At 35.7% G+C, this 24,799-nt stretch overlaps 1 protein-coding gene across 2 annotated transcripts in view; it reads right to left on the bottom strand.

The window, feature by feature from the left end:
• The window catches only part of LOC149532225 (uncharacterized), a 208,205-nt gene that overhangs the window by 8,777 nt on the left and 174,629 nt on the right, over positions 1–24,799 (bottom strand). The window lies entirely within an intron of this gene.

Raw genomic sequence — 24,799 nt, forward strand, 5'->3', positions numbered from 1 at the left:
AATAATGTTATAATTTTGCATACCAAGTGTTTGTATTAATGCCACTTGGCTGTAAGTGCATTAATGCCATCTTAGGTTTCATCCAAAGTGTTTGTCATAATTACTAGTTGTTGTAGCTGCATATTGCAAGTAGTTTCAGTCACATATATGCATTGAATATTGTCAAAATAAGTTGCACATTCATGTTAGGTCATTTTTTAGTCAATTCTAAATCTTCTTGCAAGTATTCTCATTGATGCTAATTGAAGATGAGAGTCATTAAAGCAAATTGAAATTTTATATCAGTCATATAACCCTTGTATGCAAAGTGTTTGATGAAATTCCTCGAGCCTTTATCAACATTTTGAGATCAAATTTGAGCAGGGTCATTACATAATTTTTTGCAAAATTGAAATGTAGATCTTCTCCAATGCACAGTTGTGACCTTTGAATGAAATAAGCAATAAATTCTTCATATAGTAATGTATTTCAACAAGGCTTTTTGTAATTACAAACAAAGAAAGCAATCCTTTATAGAAGAAATAATTATTTGCAAATATCAAAAAACCAAATTTCCCTTTTTACATTTCTCCCCAACAGCTTTGACCCCCTCTTCCACGCAAACTTCATTTAATAAAAATCTGTTCTTTAAATTCTCCAATGTCCCATAAAATATAAGGGCCCAATGTACTTTTTTCCTATCTTAATGTGTTCACAAATCTAAATGTTAATGGTTGTTTTGCTGTCATTAATTTGGATATGTATCCAATTTTGATATTTGAATCTCATTTCAATGTAATGGACTCTAATCCAGAATTGTATAGGCTTCAGTTATTATGGAGAACATTATTGTTTATTATGCATTATGTGAATAGCTATCTAAGACTATTCTACTATGTTACCAAATTCCTCCCTACCAACCCCAAAGTCTGGTCCGGTTCTTGCAAAACTCTGGTCCTTGTCATATTCTTGCAAAAGTCTACAGCAGACCTTCAAAGTCTGCCCACATTCTGTGAGATGAACCCAGTACGAATTATTCCATTTTTAGCGCAAATTTGAAAATCTCCACAAGACCTAGGCCTAATTTGGCCAAAAACAGATTATTTTGTTAATATAAGTAGCTTTAGTCAGATAAATGATGGATGATACAACCAATACAATGATTCATAGATCATAGCATGTATATGCATCAATATACATTGTGTATATTATTATTGATGCATATACATACATATCAAAATCATTTTATTAATTGCAATAATCATCCACAATAATCTGATCATGATTTCCAAGTATATATCTGAGATAGTGATCCACATTTTGATCGATCTATATTGCCATTTACTGGGAGCATTGATATGACCTGAGTCTGATTTTATATACAAATCACTGTTTCTAATCTGCATGAAGCACCGATTATAATTTGCATGACAACAAATTGTAATTGGTATTAATATTAAGGCAAACTAACAGCAATTAGTATATATATCTTGTCTAATCGGGCCTAGATGGCAATCACATGCAACAACAGTGCAGAGCAATTTCTAGAGCCCGATCTCTATATTCATATTCAGCATTTCAAATTAACGCAGTACAAGGCATGAGAGTCTCCAAAGGAGATGTCCTAGCCCCTAGCAATTAACCACACAATGGAATATAAACAATAACACAGAAATTTAGATCCAAAACAACACCAATTCTCATAATAAAATCACAAGATTTACATCCAACATGCTTGGCTGTAAGGCCTTCCCAATTATGGCCAAATATATTAGCAATTACAATAACAATTTGCAAGACCTCACAAAATCCAACTCCTAACGTCCCAGATCCACAATCTAGTAGAGAATCCCAAGAAGAATATAAATTTGTGCTCGCAAGCTACCAAGCAACCTTCTTGTAGCTCTGCTAAACTTTGCTCTTCTCCTCTATTCCATCTTCTTCGTACTAAATGAATAATCCATTGATCTCTCAAGACAAGACAAGATCCCCTACTTATACTAAACCAAGCCACAAGTCGGTCTAGCAAGTTACATTAAATAAACTTTCAAGCCACAAGTCAGCTTGACAACAAACATTACATACATGAAATAACTAAATGCTTAAGACAAGTCCCAAGTTTACAATGTATAGCTAATTCATATGACCAAATAAGGGTGAGTACACTTAGAAATAGGTCCACGTGCCAATGAACTGTCCAAATCCAAGAGTGCATAAGCCAACTCCCTTGTAGTGAAGCTCATGGAAACAATCTCCAAAGTCTACTAGTAAATTAGGAACACGTTACCAACAGCGACCAAAAAGGCTCTATCTCCAAGACGATCACTCCAAACTTTATGCGCACATAGAACAAGGTTCTCCAATGTACCTCAAACACATTCCCAACTGCACAAACCATAGGTCCACAAATCCAAGCTCGATGCTCTTGCATGCATGATCAATGACTACCCCGGGATGGTCTTGCATTAGACACCCTAGGTGCGAAGAAAATATGTTCTTAGTAGCTAGAAGAACATTTTCCAAGGTTCGGCACATAAACCCTGAATTAGTTCTTCACATACATGTCCTTCAAGTTATCAACTCGTACACTCTTGCCTTTTTTCCACTTCTACAACTCCTTTCCTACAACTATTGTCTTCGCAACTGTCTTTGGTGTGCAATAAGTCTGTTTTCCATGCTAATCTCTAACCCCTTGAGAATTCTTCAGCTCAACTAGGCTACCAAAACTTAGGTTCTTCCTACCAAGTTCTGCATTCTGCAAAGGAATCAAGGAATGCTTCCTGCCACCTTTCTCAACAATAAACACATTCTTCACACAATCATGCACTGCCCTACAATCACACTGCCAAGGTCTACCAAATAATATGTGACAACTACTCTGCCCACAATATCACACAAAACATGATCAAAATTGTTACATCCCGAAATTTTGACATATTTAAAAATTATTATATTCATCGAGATGATTAGTTAAAAGCTATTGTTTTTCCCTGTTCATGTGAAATGGGTAGTTATATGTAACCATCGTGTCTTATGAAATTGGTTATTATCAATTATTATAATCATTTATTGATGATGGTACTTAGCCGTTACTTGTCATATGTTGATGAAGGCAGTTAGTCGTTACTTGTCATGTGTTGATGAAGGTAGTTAGTCGTTATTTGTCATATATTGATGATGGTAGTTAATAGTTGCTTGTTTCTGAATGATGATAATTAACTAATTTCTTTACAACTATCTATGTTATATGTTGATATGGATTTATCATGGGAACATGTTATTATTGTGGAAAATGTTGCATGGGTGATTGCAAGAGCAGACGAAGTGGGGAAGTATTGCTTAACGGGATCTACGGAATGGGGCACTACCTTACTCCATTTATTCGATCGACAAGTTTGACCTCTAACTACCATGGTAAGGACCTAGCGATTGTACAATAGGGTACATACATTGGACACGCATGAGCTATTAAATAATCAATAAAACATTAAACATAATCAAAATACATACCTTTAAATGGTTTATATTGGCATTCTCATCATTCCATTGTGTGCGTGTGTGTGTGTGTGTGCGCATAAGTATAAAAAGTATGGTGCCACCATAATATTAAAATTATTCAAGCTCATCTTTATTAACACACACACATATATATATAGATGCACATACATTGAGAGAATATGAATATAAAATAAACTTCTAGTTATGCACATATATAGATATGCATACCCTCATAGGTGTAACCTTGGACACAATAATAATATGATGACGCCATTCGAAAATGACTTATAAATGTGCAAATATATATATTTATAAAAGTATAAATTATTTCTTTTAATAAGGAGACCTTCGAATTCTTTTCCTCATAATTAGAAGTCTCTATAAGAGACGAGGAGTACACTCGGCATCTTCTTCTTCTTTTTTAAATCGGTGAACCAAGAAGTCGATTATCTTTTTATAACTACTACCAAGAGCCACGGCTTCCTTTTAAGCCTTCTATATTATTCTCGTTTGTTTTATACTCGAACATAAGTCTGCGAGCAAGCACTTGATAATGTAGTTCTACTTCTGTTCCCTTTTCCCTTTTTCTTTCCTTATTTCTTGGGACTGATATTGAAGAGAATCTGAGCTACTAGTCTTGTCACTGAATGGTCTTCAAATCTGAAATCCGAATTTGAAAATCAGACTTCGAGAGCCGGCCATTCAAAGCCAAGCAAAGACCCATTCTTTCATTGATCAGGTTATGTGGTCAGTTTTCCTAATCTTATTTTGGTATATGTATTGCATTCGAAAGTATAGATGCAAGAACAAGTTTCAAGGATTTACAAATAACAATACTTAGCTGTGATGTAAATTAAATCTATAGAATAACACATCTGATCAAGCACCCCAAGTTATCTCACCATGGTAAGTCTAAACCAAACACACATGTCATGATATGATTTCCTCTTTGTTTCAGCTGGTCTTTCAGATTCGAGTTATAATCCTCTGAAGTTTTCATAAATGAAGTTCTTGAGTCTTAAGGACTATTGTGCTAGTACTGAAATATTATTACCATCAGCTGAGTTTCAGCAAATGAATTGATATCCTCTATGAATAGACACCCAAGACTCACCTAGCAAGTTGGCCAAGAAAGAGGATGAAGAGGTGGAAAGAAAGTTCTACAAGAACAAGAAAAAAAATCAGATTTGATATGATAATTTTATTACTTCTAAAGAACTATTCAATAGCTCATGCATGTCCATCCAATTACTTTGTTGTCAAGTCAAGTGGTGGCGATCGGGTATTAGAAACCCATCCATAAACCTTGGCCAAAGTCGTTAAAGGCATGCTTGCCTTCTAAAGATCACATGATGTAGGTAGCACGACTTAATCAAACATGCCCGTCTATTACTGAGCGGACATTCTAAATACCGGTATTGCTCAAATGGCTGGACCAAGTGCCCCAAGCTTAGCCCCAGGGTAGGGAGGCCTTTCTTATCAAAAGATTGTGTGAGGATTGATATGGTCGGTGGTTGGGAGGTTAAGCCTAAACTAATGCTTCTCTTATCTGAAAGTCGAGGCTTGCACAACCATTACAAGACTCTCCAGTTACATTTTTATATATTCTTCTACAATCCTTTAATATGCATTTATTTTCTCTTGTGAATATCGAATATCATAGAATCAATGTTAATGATTTAAGTTCTTTCCGTAATTATGATGGAAATCAGTCATTTCAATTAGTTGTTGTTTCAGTTGTTAATTCAGTTAATTGCACATTAAATGGAACTAACGATGTTCATTTCAGTAAATTAGTTGAAGTTGTTTTCAAATTTGTTCTTAATTTGGAATATAGCTCTACCCTTTTTAGTTAAAGAAAATTTGTTTCTTACATATGGTATCAGAGCGCTGGGTTCGACACTGAACCTTGGGCACACTACTGAACAAGATTAGTAAACTTAAGATTTTCTTAGATTAAATGTAACAGGATGCAAGTACATAAGACACCTCGCAAGAAAGCACAACATCCCATCTTTTCATACTTGATTAGGAACATGCCAAACTACGATTAAACTTGTTGTTCCATGCCTCAGGACAATGAAATCTTAAAACAGGCTCTACAACGAATGAGGAAGGAAAGAGTCAGGTGGACTCCTGCGAGGAAAGTAGCCTACAGAAACAAACTAATTCAAACTTGGAACGTCTGTCAAGCCAACCCTCTTATGCATTTCCATAGGTCTTGGATGGTGTGAGATATGTATAAGACCAAAACCAAAACCGAACGAGAAGCTGAAAATAAAATTCAAAGTAACTGAATCCCTAATGTAACACCCTCAAAAGAGGAAATTTTTGCAAATAAAGTCTGTTGTAAATGTAGCAGTGAAGGTTTAGAATTGAATAATTAAATTGGTCTATTTGTGTGTTCCTTCTGGTCATAATTGCTTTTATTTTATTGTAAATGTATAAAAAAAAACTAGAAAATTTGATATAACAATCTTGCAAATATTTTCAGGACAAATAACTAAGAAAACATGAGCAGCGACGAGAATGTTGTAGAGCACGAAATGGTCCATGAGAACAATCCACAACCTCCTACTGATTTGCTACTTCAAATTTTGCAAGACACGCAAATGAAGTTAGACACTATGGAGTAGAGAATGAACATATCGGCAGCCAAGATTGGGAAAAACCAAGAGATAATGCAATCCTTGCCCCCTCCCAAAACAAAAACAGAAATCTCTGAACACAGTGAGAAAAACCCTCAAGCCTCACTTAACCAAACTGAAAAACAAAAGAAACTTGAAATAGTAAGCAACCTATCTGCACACATTAAAAAGATCAAACCACCTAAATTTTCTGGTTCTAAATTCGAAGAGGATGCAGAGGCCTGGTTAACAGAAATGGAACAATATTTTGAGATTAGGAATTTCTCATAAACCTCAAAGGCAGTTTGGGGGATATATTATTTTTCAAGAGAAGCTGCCACATGGTGGGGAAACACCAAGGTTGAACTGAATATAAAAACAACTAAAATTACCTCAAAAAAGTTTGTAACCATCTTTAGAAACAATTGTTTACCCCAAACCTTCTATGACCAAAAGTTGTTGGATTTCTAAAATCTCAACAAAAGAGATATGACCGTACATAAGTATTGGGAGAAATTCACCCGACTGCTGAAATATGTACCCCCATATCGACAAGATATGAATCTGAAGGTGAGGAAATTTATCATGGGTTTGAACAATAGGATCGAAGGGACAGTTAATGTTCTCACCCGAACCATGGAAGAAGCCTCAGAAAAAGTTGTTCATTAGAATATAAAATCAAGAGAGATGATTCTATCCGAGATAACAAACGGAAAACAAATTGGAATACAGAAGGTGCGGATACTGGGTCCTAAAAGAAGCAGTTTAAGGACTACAAATTCAACAAACCGGAACCAAGAGTAAATTGTTCTAAGGATTTCAATGTTACCCCAATACAAGTAAGAATGGTAAGGGAAGTGAGAAGAAGGGGCCACCTTCAAGATGCTACAATTGCGGAGGAGATCACTATGCTAACAAATTCCCTAGTAAGACAAACACCAATCAACAACCACGACCACCCCTTCCAACACAAAAACATACTTACCAACAAAGGATTCATACGACACTTGATAATCGGCAAGAAAAACAATAGATAGGCCCAATGAAAACTCTGGGTAAGATCTACGAAAACCCTGTTTCTATATTAATTGATACTGGAGACTCTAAATGCTTTATATCACCTAAATTATTAGATAAATTTCCAAAGAGATCTAGTTTTTTGGAAAAACTATGGATAGTCGAGTATGCAAACCAGTCAAGGGCTAAGGTAGACCAGTGTCTGTTTGAGGCACGGGTTGATTTTCCAAACTTCTCCACCGAACTGAACTTGTATGTAGCACCTCTTGAGTCTTACGACATTATTTTAGGCATTAACTGGCTCAGCGAGCATAAGGCCAAGGTTGATTGTCTTGCCAAAACTGTAGACTGTTTGGATGACCAAGGCAAACCTATGAGCATTAATGAAGTAGCACATGAAATTAAACCAAGACACATATCAACCATGCAACTCAAGAAATGTAGAAGAAAAGGTTGTGAGATTTTTGCAGTAAGGATTTAAGACTCAAGAAAACCTATAGATGCCACGTATAGAGAAGATCATTGATCTGATTTTTAGGATCTAGGACTATTATAGAGAAATGCTAGCTAATTACATAAAGTTAATTTAATACTTTTAATGAATCAAATTAACGTAATTGAAAAGTAAGAACAACACAAATTTAAAAGACAGAAAGAGCAATGAGAGAAAGGGACATAACACATTTGATTTCGAAGTTCATCCGATATGAACTACATCTCCGGGCCCTGCTCCAATAGGGGGACCGATCCGATTAAGTCCAAGAATCTGGTACACTATTACAAAATTATTCCCTTAACAGCACAACAACAACACACTGATGTGTGGAACTGAAAAATGTCCTCTGTGAAAAATTCTCTCCAAGCTCAGCAATTCTGAATTCTCTGTCTCCCCCTAGAAAAGGCCACTAACCCCCCTTTTTATACAAAAAATTAGCCTAAAATAGGCCAAAACTAATTAATTTTAAAATAGGTCCTTTAACTAATGGATTTTCGAAATACCCCCTTTAGCCATTTTACATTTTTGGCTTTTAACCAATTATGGGGTAACATATTAACAACTATCCTTAATTTAAAAAGGGTTAGGCGGGCTGGTTAAAAATATATATAGCATATCTCGCATACATATCTCCAAGCGCTAAATTAACGCAACGGTGGTTAAAGATTTTGGGAGGCCTCTGGTCGGAGGTTCCAACCTTGCCGGTGGCCACCCTTAAACTAACTAGGGGCATTGTTGAAGTTAAATAAAACGTTGCCCAATGTAATTTTAAATGCATTTGATGGTGCAATGGCCAATAACTTTGCTTTACGGTTAGGTGGTCAAGGGTTCAAACCTCATAAGAGTATCTCTTTTTCTTTTTCTGCCAACTGACTTCCAGCTATCACATCAGCATGATGATGTCATCCTGACGTCATTAGGATCCCTTTTTTTCAACAAATTCAAATTGTCGTAACTTTCAAATACAAACTCCGGTTTTGATGAAATGAATTTTGGTCTACTTTCAATTGACCATCTCCTACGACATAGTCTAAGTACACTAAGGATGCCTTAGCAAATTCGCATTTAAACATCTTTACATATAGTTTTTCTTTTCTCAATATATCAAATACTTTCTTTACATGAATTACATGATCATCCCAAGACTTACTGAATACAAGAATATAATCTAAATAGACTATGACAAAATCATCAATAAAAGGACGAAAGACATCATTCATGACTCTCATGAATGTAGCTGGTGCATTACAAAGCCCAAATGGCATAACCAACCACTCATAAAGTCCCTGTTTTCTCTTAAAAGCATTTTTCCAAATATCATTTTCTGCAATTCTTATTTGATGATATCCGCTACATAAGTCTAGCTTAGTGAAATAAACTGCACTTTTCAACTGATCAAGTAAATCATCAATTCTAGGAAGAGGGTACCTGTTCTTTGTCGTTATCTTGTTCAGAGCCCTATAGTCAATGCACATTCTCCAAGTTTCATCTTTCTTTGGAACCAACACAATAGGAGAACCACAGGGAGAAGTACTAGGACGGATAACTCCTTTCTCAACTAGCTCCTAAAATTGCTTCTTGATTTCTTCATTCTACAAGATTGATAAGCGGTACATGCCGATATTAGGAAGTGGCACATCTTGCTGCAACTGAATCTCATGTTGTATCTCTCTCTTAGGAGGCAGTCCTTTCGATTCCTCAAACATGTCATCATAAGCGGAAACAATTTTGACCATTTCAGACTTATGTTTAGGATCACATCCCTTAAATGCCTCAGATGTTTCATCTTCTTTGGTTTTTACAATCATCAACACAAAATTCTTACTAGAGTTGACTAACCTTTTCATTTGACCAGCATTGACTAATGCCAAATTAGTCTTAACCTTATGTGCCCGTACAATGTATTCAATCTTATCTTTAAAAAGATGATACTTATTTTCCACCCTATAGAAGATAGCTTGTCGGTCATACAAATAGGGACTCCCAAGTACAAGACCACAAATATCTAAAGGGACTACATCAGCTTCTACCTCATCCACAAAGTTTGTAGTGATAGCAAATCTTAACTTGCATTGCTTAGTTACCTGTAACTATGGATCATCACAAACCCGTCCAAGAGGATATGGTTTTGGAAGAAGTGTTGTGGTCAAATTAAGCTTTTTAACAACTTCCTCAGATATCAAATTAACTTGAGAACCTGTATCAAATAATGTATCAACCTTATTATGCTTGATAACAACTCGGATGTGAAATAATTCATTCCTTCGCTTATCATTCTTAGGAGAAGATTCTTTACTTGTACTTGCACTTATGCTAGAAGAATTTGTAGCTGATGAGAGATATACATTTTCCCTTACCTTGGATCTTGGTGGCAACACTCTTTGTTTCATCTTCAGAGTCAAATCCAAGATCTTGTTGAATTACAGCAGCAGTTTTATGTTTACCTTTATTTCCACCAAATCGCTTCAGCCTCTTTTTAGGATGCAACTTCCAGCACTTAGAATCATCATGCCCTTCTTTCTTGCAATGTGAGCATGTCGATTTCTCACCCTCTTTCTTTACTGTAGCTGTCCTTTTACCCTTAAAGGCCTTTGAACTTTTCCTCAGACTTATATGGCTTTTTATCAAACTTATCAATGAAGAAGAGAATAGAATGCCTTAGGTAAGAATGAAGACCACCTATATACTTGAGTAAAGTGTCCTGGGTATACAATGGGACATTTAATGAAATAGCCTTTTTGCGAAATTCATGGGTGTAATCCTGGACAGTTTGACCTTTCCCTTGCCTAAAATGTTGCCATTTCATTGTTAACTATTGCATATGGCCTAAGGGGTAGAATTGCTTCTTTAAAGCACTAACAAATTCTGACCAAGACAAATTGAACTTACCATGCTATGAAGTTTCATGCCGAGTCCTACTCTACCACCAGGTTAAAGCTACACCACCTAACTGAAGAGTAGCTACCTAAATTCTATCAACATCATCTACAAGGTTTTGAACTCTACAATAGACTTCTACTTGCTGAATCCAGTCATCTAATTTCTCGGCATTTAACTCCCCACAATACTTTGGCAAGTCAAACTTTACATCCAACTTGATTCGAGGCTTATGTCCACCCTTAAAAATATTAGACGACTCAAATTGGGTAGAATAAGGAGAAGAGGGGTGAGAAGGAGAAGAGGGAGAAGACGGAGAAGAGGGAGGTGTGCTTGGAGGATCACGATCGCATCCTTTCTTTTTCCCTTTGTCTTTTCGAGCTGCACGTCTTCGCATCTCTTCTTCTCTTTCATGTAGCAAAACTTCTACCATTATTTGCAAATTCCGAAAAGTCTTCTGGATACTCTTATCTTGAAAAACTTGTATTCCATTTGTTTGCCATTTGTGATGATGGTTTAGTCCTTCATTTTTTGATCTCAGGATTGTATTCCTTGAGCTTTCCTTCGTCTTTCTCAATCCTAGATCTTGTTAGCATTCAAATCTGCAATACTAGTCACACAATAGCTCTGATACCAAATTTGATCTGATTTCTAGGATCTAGGACTATTCCAGAGAAATGCTAACTAATTACATAAAGTTAATTTTACTTTTAATGAATCAAATTAATGTAATTGAAAAGTAAGAACAACACAAATTTAAAAGACAAAAAGAGCAATGAGAGAAAGGAAAACAACACATTTGATTTCGGAGTTCGTCCGGTATGGACTACATCTCCGGGTCTTGCTCCAATAGGAGGACCAATCCGATTAACTCCAAAAATCTAGTACAGTGTTACAAAATCATTCCCTCAACAGCACAACAATACACTGATGTGCGGGACTGAAAAATGTCCTCCATGAAAAATTCTCTCCAAGCTCAGCAATTCTGAATTCTCTATCTCCCCCTAGAAAAGGCCACTAACCCCCCTTTTTATACAAAAAATTAACCTAAAATAGGCCAAAACTAATTAATTTTAAAATAGGGCCTTTAACTAATGGATTTTCAAAATACCCCCTTTAGCCATTTTACATTTTTGGCTTTTAACCAATTTTGGGGTAACAAATTAGCAACTATCCTTAATTTAAAAAGGGTTAGGCGGGTTGGTTAAAAATATATATAGCATATCGCGCATACATATCTCTAAGCGCTAAATCAGCGCAATGGTGGTTAAGGATTTTGGGAGGCTGCCGATTGAAGGTTCCAACCCCGCCGGTGGCCACCTTTAAATGGACTAGGGGCATTGTTGAAATTAAATAAAACGTCGCCCAATGTAATTTAAATGTATTTGATGGTGCAATGGCCAATAACTTTGTTTTGCGGGTAGGTGGTCAAGGGTTCAAACCTCATAAGAGTATCTCTTCTTTTCTTTTTTGCCAACCGACTTCCAGCTGTCACGTCAGCATAATGATGTCATGCTGACATCATCAAGGTCCCTGTTTTCAACAAATTCAAAACTGTCGTAACTTTCACATATGAACTTCGATTTTGATGAAACGAATTTTGGTGGAAAGATCTTCACGAGCTCTTTCATTTGAAATCTATTGTTGACCACTTTTGAGATGATTATTTTTTCACCTTTTGGTGACCTCTGTACCTAGTTTGACCAAACTTTGACTGGCCATAACTTTTTGCATACGAACTCCGTTTTCCTCTGTTCGAATTGCATTGGATTCAAAATTTCAAGAACTTTAACATGGTGATGATTTTTGGAGTTTTCAAGATACTTCAAATTTTTGGTTAAAATATCCTCTGGATCAACCGCATCCTTGAAGAGAGAGAATTTAGAGAAAAAGTAAAGAAATCCTTCGAGGAGTATCCATACTGTAAGAAATTCCAGGATGTGTTTCTCGAAGAACTCCCCGGACTACCTCCATCCAGAGTTTTTGATTTTGCCATAGATTTAGTACCTGAAGCAACACCAATTTCTCGAGCTCCTTATCCGATGACCACCACAAAGTTAATGGAATTACAATTGCAGTTGCAGGATATGTTAGATAAGAAACTTCTTCAACCTATTGTTTCACCCTGGGGAGCCCTAGGATTGTTCGTCACGAAGGACAAAACTATGAGATTATGCATAGACTAGAGGATGCTCAATAAAGTCACCATTAAGAACTGATACTCACTTCCTAGAATCGACGACCTCTTTTATCAAATGAAAGGCGCTACAATATTTTCAAAGATTGATTTAAGGTTGAGATATCACCAACTCCACATAAGGGATGAAGACATTCACAAGATTGCATTCAAAACTAGATTTGGTCATTATGAGTTCATGGTATTACCCTTCGGGTTAACCAACACTCCGGCAGCTTTCATGAATTTGATGAACATAATTTGTCATTGTTTGGATAAGTTTGTATTGGTCTTCATAGATGATATCCTAATCTTCTCAAAAAACAAAAAAGAACATCAAGAGCATCTAGAAAAGGTCCTACAAAGGCTGGAAGAACATAAACTGTACGGGAAGTTGTCTAAGTGCGCTTTTTATCAGAAAGAAATTTAGTATTTGGGACATATTATTTTGGCTAAGGGAATAGTCGTAGATCCTTCAAAAATCAAAGCAATTAGGGAATTGCCTATACCTATGAATGTGACAGAAGTCAGAAGTTTCGTGGGGTTGGCAAGATTCTATAGGAAGTTTGTTAGAAATTTCTCCAAAATAGCTTACCCGATCACAACACTTCAGAGGAAGGGAAAGAAATTTATATGGAGTGAAAAATGTCAGTCAACTTTTGAGTATTTGAAAGAAAAGTTAACTGCTGCACCTATACTAAGAGTACCCGACACACAAAAGAAATTTGTAGTTATAATTGATGCATAAGGGGAAGGAGTAGGAGGTGTACTAATGCAGGAAGAGTAGGTGATTGCATATGAGTCAAGCAAGTTAAAAAATTAAGAGCAAAATTATGCTCCTCATGATCTGGAACTAATAGTTATAGTGCATGTCCTCCAAATGTAGAGGCACTTTTTGATTGGAAAACCTTTCATACTTCAATCGGATCACCATGGCCTAAAATATATCTTTACTCAACCCAACCTTAACGCCAGGTAGAGGAGATCGTTGGAATTTCTAGCAGATTATGAATTTGACATTAATTATATTAAGGGTAAAGAAACAAGGTAGCAAATGCCTTAAGCAGAAGAAGACATATTTTCACAATGGCCATCATAAATTTCAAATTAAGGGATTAGGCACTACAACATCTAGAACATGATGAATTTTATACAAAGATCAGCCAAGCTCTTATCACAAACCCATAGGATCCTAGGTACTCAAATTTTAGAATAGAAGATGGATTGTTAAGGTATCATGACAGGATTTACATACCGGACAAACCCGAACTTCGAAGAGTGATTCTAGAGGAATCCCATTCAACTCCTTTTCAGGACATCTTGGAGTGACTAAAATATTCTCAAATACAAAACCACTATATTTTTGGAAAGAAATGAAAAGAGAGAACGAATTTTGTGGCAGGATGCTTGGAATGCCAAAAAGTAAAAACAGAACATCATTACCCAGCTGGCCTCTTACACCCAAATGAAGTACCGGAGTGGAAATGGCAAATAATTTCCATGGACTTTGTACAAGGATTTCCTATGACATGAAACAAACACAACACCATCCTAGTATTGGTGGATAGATTGCTCACTTTATACTAGGAAACCTAACCGCTGGAGCTCCAGAAATTGCTCACAAGTTCATGAAATAGATTTTTAGACTTTATGGAATTCCAGAGAAAATCATCTCAGACAAGGATGCTAGGATAACCTTTAGATTTTGGCAAACATTATTCATGACATTAAGAACTAAGTTATATATTAGCTCGGCTTATCACCCCGAGACTGACGATCAAACAAAAAGAGTAAACCAGGTTTTGGAGGATCTTTTAAGAGTTTACTATAAGGATCGGCAATACCAATGGAAAAATTTATCTACCCTTGGTGGAATTTGCATATGATAATTCCTATCAATCCACCATTAAGATGACCCCCTTTGAGGCCTTATATGGTTGCAAATGTAGAACCCCTATAAGCTGGAATTGTGTTGAGGACAGAGTTATTATCGGACCCAAAATGCTCAAGGAAATGGAAGAACAGATAATGCAAATCCATCAAAGATTAAAAGAAGCCAACAATAGATAGAAAAGTTATGCAGATGCTAAAAGGACACCTAGAGAATTCTTAGTAGGAGCAAAGGTCCTGATAAAGGTAAAACCCCAAAAGAGTACCATCAAGTTTGGTAAGAATGCCAAGTTAGCCCCAAGGTATGTGGGACCCTTTTAAGTGTTGGAAATCATGAACCCAGTAGCCTGCAGAATTGCACTACCTCCATCTCTTGCGAGCATGCATGACGTTTTTCATGTGTCATATCTTAAGGAATATATCATTGTGATCATATAATTCATTGGAACCTATTGCAGGTATGAGATCCAAGAGTGGTGAAAATAGAGCCACTCAGAATACTCGAGGTACATAAGCTACGCTCATGAAATCGAGACATGATTTAGTGCAAGGTCTGGTGGAAGCAGTATGCAGAGGATAATGCTACTTGGGAAGACTACAATGAGATCTTCCAAAAATACCCCCATATTTTCTCCAAGGCTAGAGCTTGATCTTTTCTTTATTTCTTTTATAGCTACAATGGTTTAAAAAATAAATTGGACAAATATTATTCTTTTTAAGACTTATTTGTGGAATTCATTGAGGATGATGAAAATATAAGGGGAAGGGTATATTACATCTCAAAATTTTGACCTATTTAAAAATTATTATAGCCGTTGAGATGATTAGTTAAAAACTATTGTTTTTGTGATGTTCCAATTCCTGTAATTGAAGGGGTTACTCCTCTGTATCCCAATTTCTTCAGTGTTAGGAGGTCATTAGGTGTGTATGGAAGAGAGGGATCAAACTGGAGGCCTGGAGGGGGTCATACGATGGTGAAACAAGAAGTCGTAGGTGAGTAGTAAGGATGGGCCGTACAGTAAGTAGTGAAGATGGTCATACGGGGGAGTGAAGATGATTGTACGAGAGAGGGAAATCAAGGGAGATAGTGTTGTACGGTAATTACAAGGTAGGAGTCCAAACAATAGGCAAAGCAAGCCATACGGATGGTGGATTGCAAATATGGTCGTACAGTTGATGGTGTTGTACGGTATGATGGAGCACAAGGTCGTACGATATGATAGAGCACAGGGTCGTACAGTATGCTAGAGCATAGGGCCGTACAGAAGGGTATAGTTGCAGTAGAAAATATGCACTTTATAATGTGGAAGGCGGATGGTGCACGAATGGAGGAATGCTCAGTCATGCAATCATAAACTTATAGATCGAATTCATCAAATAAAGCTACACATGAATGGAGATTGAATACACATAACCTTCAATTAATATTTGCCAAAAGATGGTGCTCTAATTTGCCAGATCCGAACGAAGTAATATATGCAACGGAATAGGGTGAGGGTTGAATCCCACCGAAACCAAACAAGTAGGGAAGATCTTTCACTTCCGAAATGGTGAACAACAGAGAATCCCAACGGGAATTCACAATACAAGAAAAATAATCCAAATAGCATACCTAAAAACTAACTACATGCCATGCTTAAATACCCGTTGGGAAAACCTTCCTTTGGGTGCACAAAGATAGCTGACGGCCACACCTACCAACAAAAACAATCAAATTAAAAATGGGTCCGAGATATATTAAATCAATTGGTCCATTAACAAGGTTTAATTAAATATATTTATTCTATGACGGGGACATTACAATTTTTCCCTGTTTATGTGAAATGGGTAATTATATGTAACCATCGTTTCTTATGAAATTGCTTGTTATCGATTGTTATAATCGTTTATTGATGATGGTACTCAGTTGTTACTTGTCATATGTTGATGAAGGTAGTTAGCCGTTACTTGTCATATGTTGATGAAGGTGGTTAGCCGCTACTTGTCATATGTTGATGATGGTAGTTAGCAATTGTTTGTTTTTGAATGATAGTAATTAACTAATTTCTTTACTACTATCAATGTTATATGTTGATACGGATTTATCATGGCAACTTGTTGTTATTGTGGAAAATGTTGTACGGGTGATTGCAGGAGCAGATGAAGGTGGGAAGCATTGCTTAACTGGATCTACGGAATGGGACACTACCTTAGTCCATTTATTCGATCGACGAGTACGTTACATCCCAAATTTTGACCTAATTTAAATTATAGACGTTGAGGTTTACATGAAGTCAGTTGACAATTAATTTGGTTATAATCTTGTGAAATAGTAAGATGGTTAGTCTTTATAATTTTAAAATGAAGATAACAAGTTAGTTGATCATTTGTCACGAATTCATGGAATTAAGAAGATGGTTAACCGTTGTGATTAATTATGATTAAAATAATTTATTATGATAATATAATTTAACCGCAAAGAACTTCCTTGCAGGAAACACGTCAAAGGGGTGGAAGCATTGTCAGAAAAGAATTAGGCACAGGAGCATTACCATCATTGGGCAAATGGGTTAAGAACCTAGAAACTTGAAACAGGATACATCTCTGTGAGCCACACGAGCTATTTAAATAAATAAATTGAGAAACACAAAATAATTGAGTTAAAATTTAATACATACCTTCAGAGATTGTTTATTAATTTTTATCTTATCATTATAATAAACACTTACATACGAACACATAAATATAAAATGAAATGGCACTAATAAATTATAATAATATAATCTAATGATGTCACCTCATCAATAGACTTATGTGAACGTATTATAATAATAAAATAAAGTCTAAAACTCTTCAACTCCTTATTTCTTTTCTATTTATTTCTCTCCTTTTTAAATTCGAATTTATGATGTATTCGAATGGTCTTCTTGATAACCGATGGTAGCTGAGGAGTCTCGCCCAACTATTAAAAGAATGCCATGAATCGATTTGGGAGGCAACCCTTTCTACATTCTTCCTTCTCTCTTTTTCCATCTACTACGTTTTTTTTACCAAGCGGAATTGGGACATTTTCAGTAGAATAACCATCCAATATTTCTTACCTCCGATTTTTTCATTCTTTCTTTAACTCTACCGGCAATAGGAATTTTGAGGAAAGTATTTTACAAGTGAACAAGAGTTTCGGCCGCAAGTGAAAGAGCCAAATACAAATCACATGTCATGTGTCTTCCTCACTCTGCTAAGTCTAAGCCCAATTATAGTCGGCTTCCCTTATTTTCCTTTTGCTGAATGAAATACCAAAGAAGCAATGCCATTCTTAGTTTGTTTTACCATTGAATACAATGTTGCTGCCATACAGTATAAACAGTAGACTAAGATTAAAAGTGTATTAAAGATGCATAACTTCCATCTTTCTATCCATAGTCGGATTTACATGCAATCTGGTATCTTGCTGTTGTTTTTCCCTGTATTACATTGAGACCGTTTTTTGATCCTTTTCGAGTATCTTTGAGATTATAATATTTATGAATTCAAATGATAGAAAGCTTGATTGAGTTGCATGAATCAACATTAATGCATGTGTTATCACAATTTTCCAAATACCATTGCAAAATTCTTGAAACATCTAGGAATTCACTGACAAGATGCCATAGAATTGGTGAAGACATGTAGATAATATCAGTAATATCAGTATGCTCATAATCTTATGAACACCGAGGAATTCACCGGCAAAAAAGCCATGGAATGGTGAAGAGGTGTATATAATAACAAGGTGATCTTCATCTTTCGGACACTTAGGATTCACCTGAGCATAGAAGCCACAAAAGGGTGAAGAGGTGGAATTAATCTGCAAGAATCAACAATAAAATCAGATTTGAATAATGAATAATTAATAGCTCATGCATGTTCTGGTAATGGAATCTATTGTCAAGTCAAGTGGTGTAGATACCAAGATTTCTTGGTAGATGACAGATGTTCCAAGTCCAATTCTGGGTAGGGAGGGCCTTTTTCATTAGAGATTGTGTGGAGAATGATTTAAACTTTAAGGTTGGGTGGTTAAGCCCCTGACAATGTTTCACCTCTCTCCAAGTTGTCAAGCAAACAACAGACAAAGATAAGTTGTACATTAAATTGTTTGTCAAAAACAAGTAATATCACTTTTATGATGTGTATGCAAGAAGGTAAGATTAATTGAGTTATTTCATAGTTACAATTATATTACACCTAGATGCTAGAGATAGATTTATGGATTGTTTTTCATCTGGATGAATATCAAATATGAGCATATTTCTATTCTTGAGTTATTGCCATAGTTAAGTAATCAAAAAGAAAGGAATGATACAATGGTATCTAAAGCCTTAATTGATTCAATGTTAATTGGAACCCTAAATGATACAATGGTATTGGAAGCCCTAGTTGAATTAGTAGTATCAAAAGCCCTAATTGATACAGTGGTAACTGAAGCTCTAGATGTTTCAATGGTAGTCAATGCCCAAATTGCTACAGTGGTATGTGATGCCCTAAATTTTATATAGTGGTAACTAATGGTATTCGTCATTTGATTTTGATATAGCCGTATTGGATGGAAGTCATTATATGATATTGTTATAGTAGTATTTGTGGACTAATCTGAGTGATAGCAGAAACATCCCTACAATGATTTCTCAATTCTAATTCCCTAATATGTGGATTTAAATTTCTATAGTAAATTCCTTAATGGTGTTTTAAGTTCTTCGTTAAGAATTTTGTTTAATTGTATTTAACGATAAATCTCTTACACATGAACATGACTATTATAACTGTCTTCCTACGAAATTGAAGTAATAACTAAATTTCTCAAGTATGTTAGTTGTGAATTAAGACCCAGGAAAATGGAATATTACAAGGTATGACTCTAACTACCTCGGTAAGGACCTAGCGATTGTACAACGAGGTACATACATTGGACATGCATGAGCTATTGAACAATCAATAAAACATTAAACATTTAAACATAATCAAAATACGTACCTTTAAATGGTTTATATTGGCATTCTCATCATTCCACTGTATATGTATGTATGTATGTATGTATGTATGTATTTATGCGCATAAGTATAAAAAGTATGGTGCCATCACAATATTAAAATTATTCAAGCTCATCTCTATTAACACACGTATATATATATATATATATATATATATATATATATATATGCACATACATTGAGAGGATATGAATATAAAATAATCTCCTAGTTATGCACATATATAGATATGCATATCATAAAAGGTGTAACCTTGGACACAATAATAATATGATGACACCATTTGAAAATAACTTATAAATATGCATATATGTATGTATGTATGTATGTATGTATAAATTATTTCTTTTAATAAAGAGACCTTCAAATTTTTTTCCTCATAATTATAAGTGTCTATAAGAGACGAGTACACTTGGCATCTTTTTTTGAAATCGGTGAACCAAGAAGGCGATTATCTTTTTATAACTGCTACCAAGAGCCACGGCTTCCTTTTAAGCCTTCTATATTATTCCTGTCTGTTTTATGCTCGAACATAAGTCTGTGAGCAAGCACCCGATACTGTAGTTCTACTTCTGTTCCCTTTTCCCTTTCTCTTTCCTTATTTCTTGCGACTGATATTGAAGAGAATCCAAGCTACTATTCCTGTCATTAAATGGTCTCCGAATCTGAAATCCGCATTTGAAAATTAGACTTCGAGAGCCAGCCATTTGGAGTTACGCAAAGATCCATTCTTTCATTGATCAAGTTATGTGATCAATTTTCCTAATATTATTTTGGTATATGTATTGCATTCGAAAGTATAGGTGTAAGAATAAGTTTCAAGGATTTACAAATAACAATACTTGGCTGTGATGTAAATTAAATCTATCGAATGGCACATTTGATCAAGCACCCCAAGTTATCTCACCATGTTAAGTTTGAACCAAATACACATGTCATGATATGATTTCCTCTTTGTTTCAATTGGTCTTTTAGATTCGAGTTATAATCCTCTGAAGTTTTCTTAAATGAAGTTCTTGAGTCTTAAGGACTGTATTGTGCCAGTACTGAAATATTATTTCCATCAACTGAGTTTCAACAAATGAATTGGTATCCTCTATGAATAGACACCTAGGACTCACCTGACTGGTTGGCCAAGAAAGGGGGTAAAGAGGTGGAAAGAAAATTCTGCAAGAACAAGAAAACGGAATCATAATTGATATGATAATTTTATTACTTTTAAAGAACTATTCAATAGCTCATGCATGTTCATCTAATTACCCTATTGTCAAGTCGAGCGGTAGTGATCGGGTATTAGAAACTCATCCAAAAACCTTGGCTAAGGTCGTTAAAGGCATGCTTGCCTTCTAGAGATTACATGATGTCGATGGCACCAGTTAATCAAACATGCTCGTCTATTACTGAGCAGACATTCTAAACACCGGTATTGCTCAAATGGCTAAACTAATAGTGCCCCAAGCCTAGTGCCGGGGTAGAGAGGGCCTTTCTTATCAAAAGATTGTGTGAGGATTTATATGGTCCGCGATTGGGAGGTTAAGCCTAAGCTAATGCTTCTCCTCTTATCCGAAAGCCAAGGCTTGCACAACCACTACGAGACTCTCCAGTTACATTTTTGTATGTTCTTCTACAATCCTTTAATATGTATATATTTTCTCTCCTGAATATCGAATATCATAGAACCAATGTTAATGATTTAAGTTCTTTCTGTAATTATGATGGAAATTACTTATTTCAGTTAGTTGTTGTTTCAGTTGTATGTTAATTCAGTTAATTTCACATGAAATGGAATTAAAGTTGTTCACTTCGGTAAATTAGTTTAAGTTGTTTTCAAATTTGTTCTTAATTCGGAATACAGCTCTACCCTCTTTAATTAAAGAAAATTTGTTTCTTACATATGGTATCAGAGCACTAGATTCGACACTGAACCTTGGGCACACTACTTAAGAAGATTAATAAACCTGAGATTTTCATAGATTAAATGTAATAGGATGCAAGTACGTAAGACAACTCGCAAGAAAGCAAGGCATCCCATCTTTCCATACTTGATTAGGAACATGCCAAACTAAAATTACACTTGTTGTTCCATGCCTCGGGACAATGAAATCTTAAAACAGGTGTTGCAACGAATGAGGAAGGAAAGAGTCAGGTGGACTCCTGCGAGGAAAGCAGCCTATAGAAACAAATTGATTCAAACTTGGAAAGCCAGCCAAGCCAACCCTCATGCATTTCCATAGGTCTTGGATGGTGCAAGATATTTATAAAACCAAAACTGAAATCGAACGAGAAGCTTAAAATAAAATTTCAGAGTAACTGAATCTATAATATAACACCCTCAAAAGAGGAAATTTTTGCAAATAAAGGCTGCTGTAAATGTAGCAGTGAAGGTTTAGAATTGAATAATTAAATTGGTCTATTCGTGTATTCCTTCTACTCATAATTTCTTTTATTTTATTGTAAACGTGTAAAAAAAAGAAAATAGAAAATTTGACATAAAAATCTTGCAAATAATTTTAGGGCAAATAACTAAGAAAACATGAGCAGTGACGAGAATGTTGCAGAGCACAAAATGGTCCATGAGAACAATCCACAACCTCCTACTGATTTTTGCTACTTCAGATTTTGCAAGACACGCAAACGAAGTCAGACACTATGGAGAAGAGAATGAACAAATTGGCAGCCTAGATTGGGAAAAACCAAGAGGAAATGCAATCCGCACCCCCTCCCAGAACAAAAACAGAAATCTCTAAACACGGCAAGAAAAACCCTCAAGCCTCACTTAACCAAATTGAAAAACAAAAGAAACTTGAAATAGTATGCGATCTATCTGTAGACGTTAAAAAGATCAAACCACCTAAGTTTTCTGGTTCTAAATTCGAAGAGGATGCAGAGGCCTGGTTAACAGAAATGGAACAATATTTTGATATTAAGAATTTCTCATAAACCTCAAAGGCCGTTTGGGGAATATATCATTTTTCAAGAGAAGCTGCCACATGGTGGGGAAACACCAAGGTTGAACTAAATATAAAAGCAACTGAAATTACCTCAGAGAAGTTTGTAACCATCTTTAGAAACAGTTGGTTACCCCAAACCTTCTATGGCAAAAAGTTGTTGGATTTCCACAATGTCAAACAAAGGAGATATGATTGTACACAAGTATTGGGAGGAATTCACCCGACTCTTGAAATATGTAACCCCATACCAACAAGATATGAATTTGAAGGTGTGGAAATTTATCATGGGTTTGAACAATAGGATCGGGGGGGCAGTTGATGTTCTCACTCCTCGAACCATGGAAGAAGCCCTAGAAAAAGCTTTCTGTCAAGAATATAAAATCAAGAGAGATGATTCTATCACAGATAACAAAAGGAAAACAAATTGGAATACATAAGGTGCAGAGACATCAGTCATAGGCAAACTTGGAAGGCAGGAGACTGCTGCATATACATGAAGCTTCAAGAAAGGAGCCATGTTTATTATTATCACAAATACCAAAAGTGTATAGCCTTTCCGAGATTCAATCTCCTTCCATATTCAGTCTTACACGTATAATAATCAGAACTTATCTGTAGAGATTCAGAATTGTTGTGGAAATAATAGTAATCTGCATTCTGATTATAATCTGCAATAAATCTAATCACTTTAACACTTGTAAAGACCCTTTCGGAGGTTTACCAAATTTTACTCTTAATCTTCTGAACATTCAGACAAACAGTTTGCTTGCAAAGGTTTTGTATAAGATTTCAGAGATCTCAGTTTGCAAATTATGCATGTTGCTCAGAAAATGTATGCAACCATAGTCATACCAATGAATCGTGATGACAACACATTTATCTCGGATTCCTCTCTTTTCTGTTTGAATATTTGGATTCTGGAATATAGTTTAAATTGTTTTCTTGCAGTTTAAGAAGTATTCATTCAATTTGGACATTGAGATTCGTTATGAATAAATTTACTGGGAAACAGTACTGTACCAAATTAATATCACAAAATATAGCTCAGAAGTGTGCTGTTTACAAGACTAGACAAATCTCTGACATTTAATAAGCAAAGACCACATTCAGACTGATAAATTACTAACAAACTGAAGCCTTTTGAATCAATCCAATACAATAAGCTACCATAACTGTAGATCGCTCTTAGGCAGATACATTTTGTTGTCACCAAAACAATTGTAGCGTAGATACCCCCCAAGCACCATGCTATACAAATTCTACGTGAACTATGATTTTCCTGAGTGTTTACACCTTTGTCTTTTCCTGTAGCTTGTCTTTTCTGTACATTTGTTTTTATTGGCCTTTTGGTCTTGAGAAAGTCCAAGCTCATGGCAACAGAAAATAGGGAGATGCTCCAACAAGCGTCCTAGGGGAAAGGACCCAGTGCTTGAGTGCCTTTTAATGGAATTTATAGCAATCATTGGATCATTGGTTTAATACCTACACTTCTTGATTTAATGTCCAATATTTTTGACAACATTGCACCAATACTTGTGACTCTAAAGTTGTTATTGTTGATGATGACTATCCATAATTGAATCAAATATATCCCTTACTTCTAAAAGGCAACCAATCAAGTAATACCACATCAGCTGCAAAAGTATGGTTCTCTCTTTTGATGACCATTGGTCTCGCATTTTGGGGGGCTGTCTTGGACACCTTGGCAAAAAGCATGCCAATGTGGCGTCATATTTGATAATGTGGCCCTAAAACATTAGTTATAAGCAGGGGACTTGCAAAGTAAGCTGGTGTAAAAATTGGTTTTGATTTGGAATTTTCTCACTGGATTTTGAGAATTGCAAAGTTAGGTGCTAAACTGCTGGGTCTTGTCCCCTAAAGTCACGACTAACAATAATGAGAGGTTGTGCCAATATAGAATCCAACATGCCACACCTTAATATTTATTAGCTACTGTTCAATATAAATCCCGTGGATAATATATTGCCATCTAGTGTGCATTAGGAAGCCTATCGTTATAAAGATAAGCGATGTCTTGGAAGCCTTCTCTACCCAGAGATTCACTTATAGCTGTGTGGGTCACCTCTAGAGGCAGCATCATTGGCATTGACACCTCCCCTTATCACTTCTACTGATTATCCTTCAGTTTTGAAGATTTTCTGTCTCCTTGGTTTGCTAGTTTTGTTTGTTGTGACAGGGCTTCCCTCTCGCCCCTTTCAGCCTCCCCGAGTTTCTTCGGGTCTTGGTTTGTCTTTCCTTCTTTCTTCTGGTCATTCTTTGGT

This window comes from Cupressus sempervirens, chromosome 11 (genome assembly GCF_028749045.1).
Source record: "Cupressus sempervirens isolate cs-2001-9-10 chromosome 11, ASM2874904v1, whole genome shotgun sequence".
Taxonomy (NCBI): Eukaryota; Viridiplantae; Streptophyta; class Pinopsida; order Cupressales; family Cupressaceae; genus Cupressus; species Cupressus sempervirens.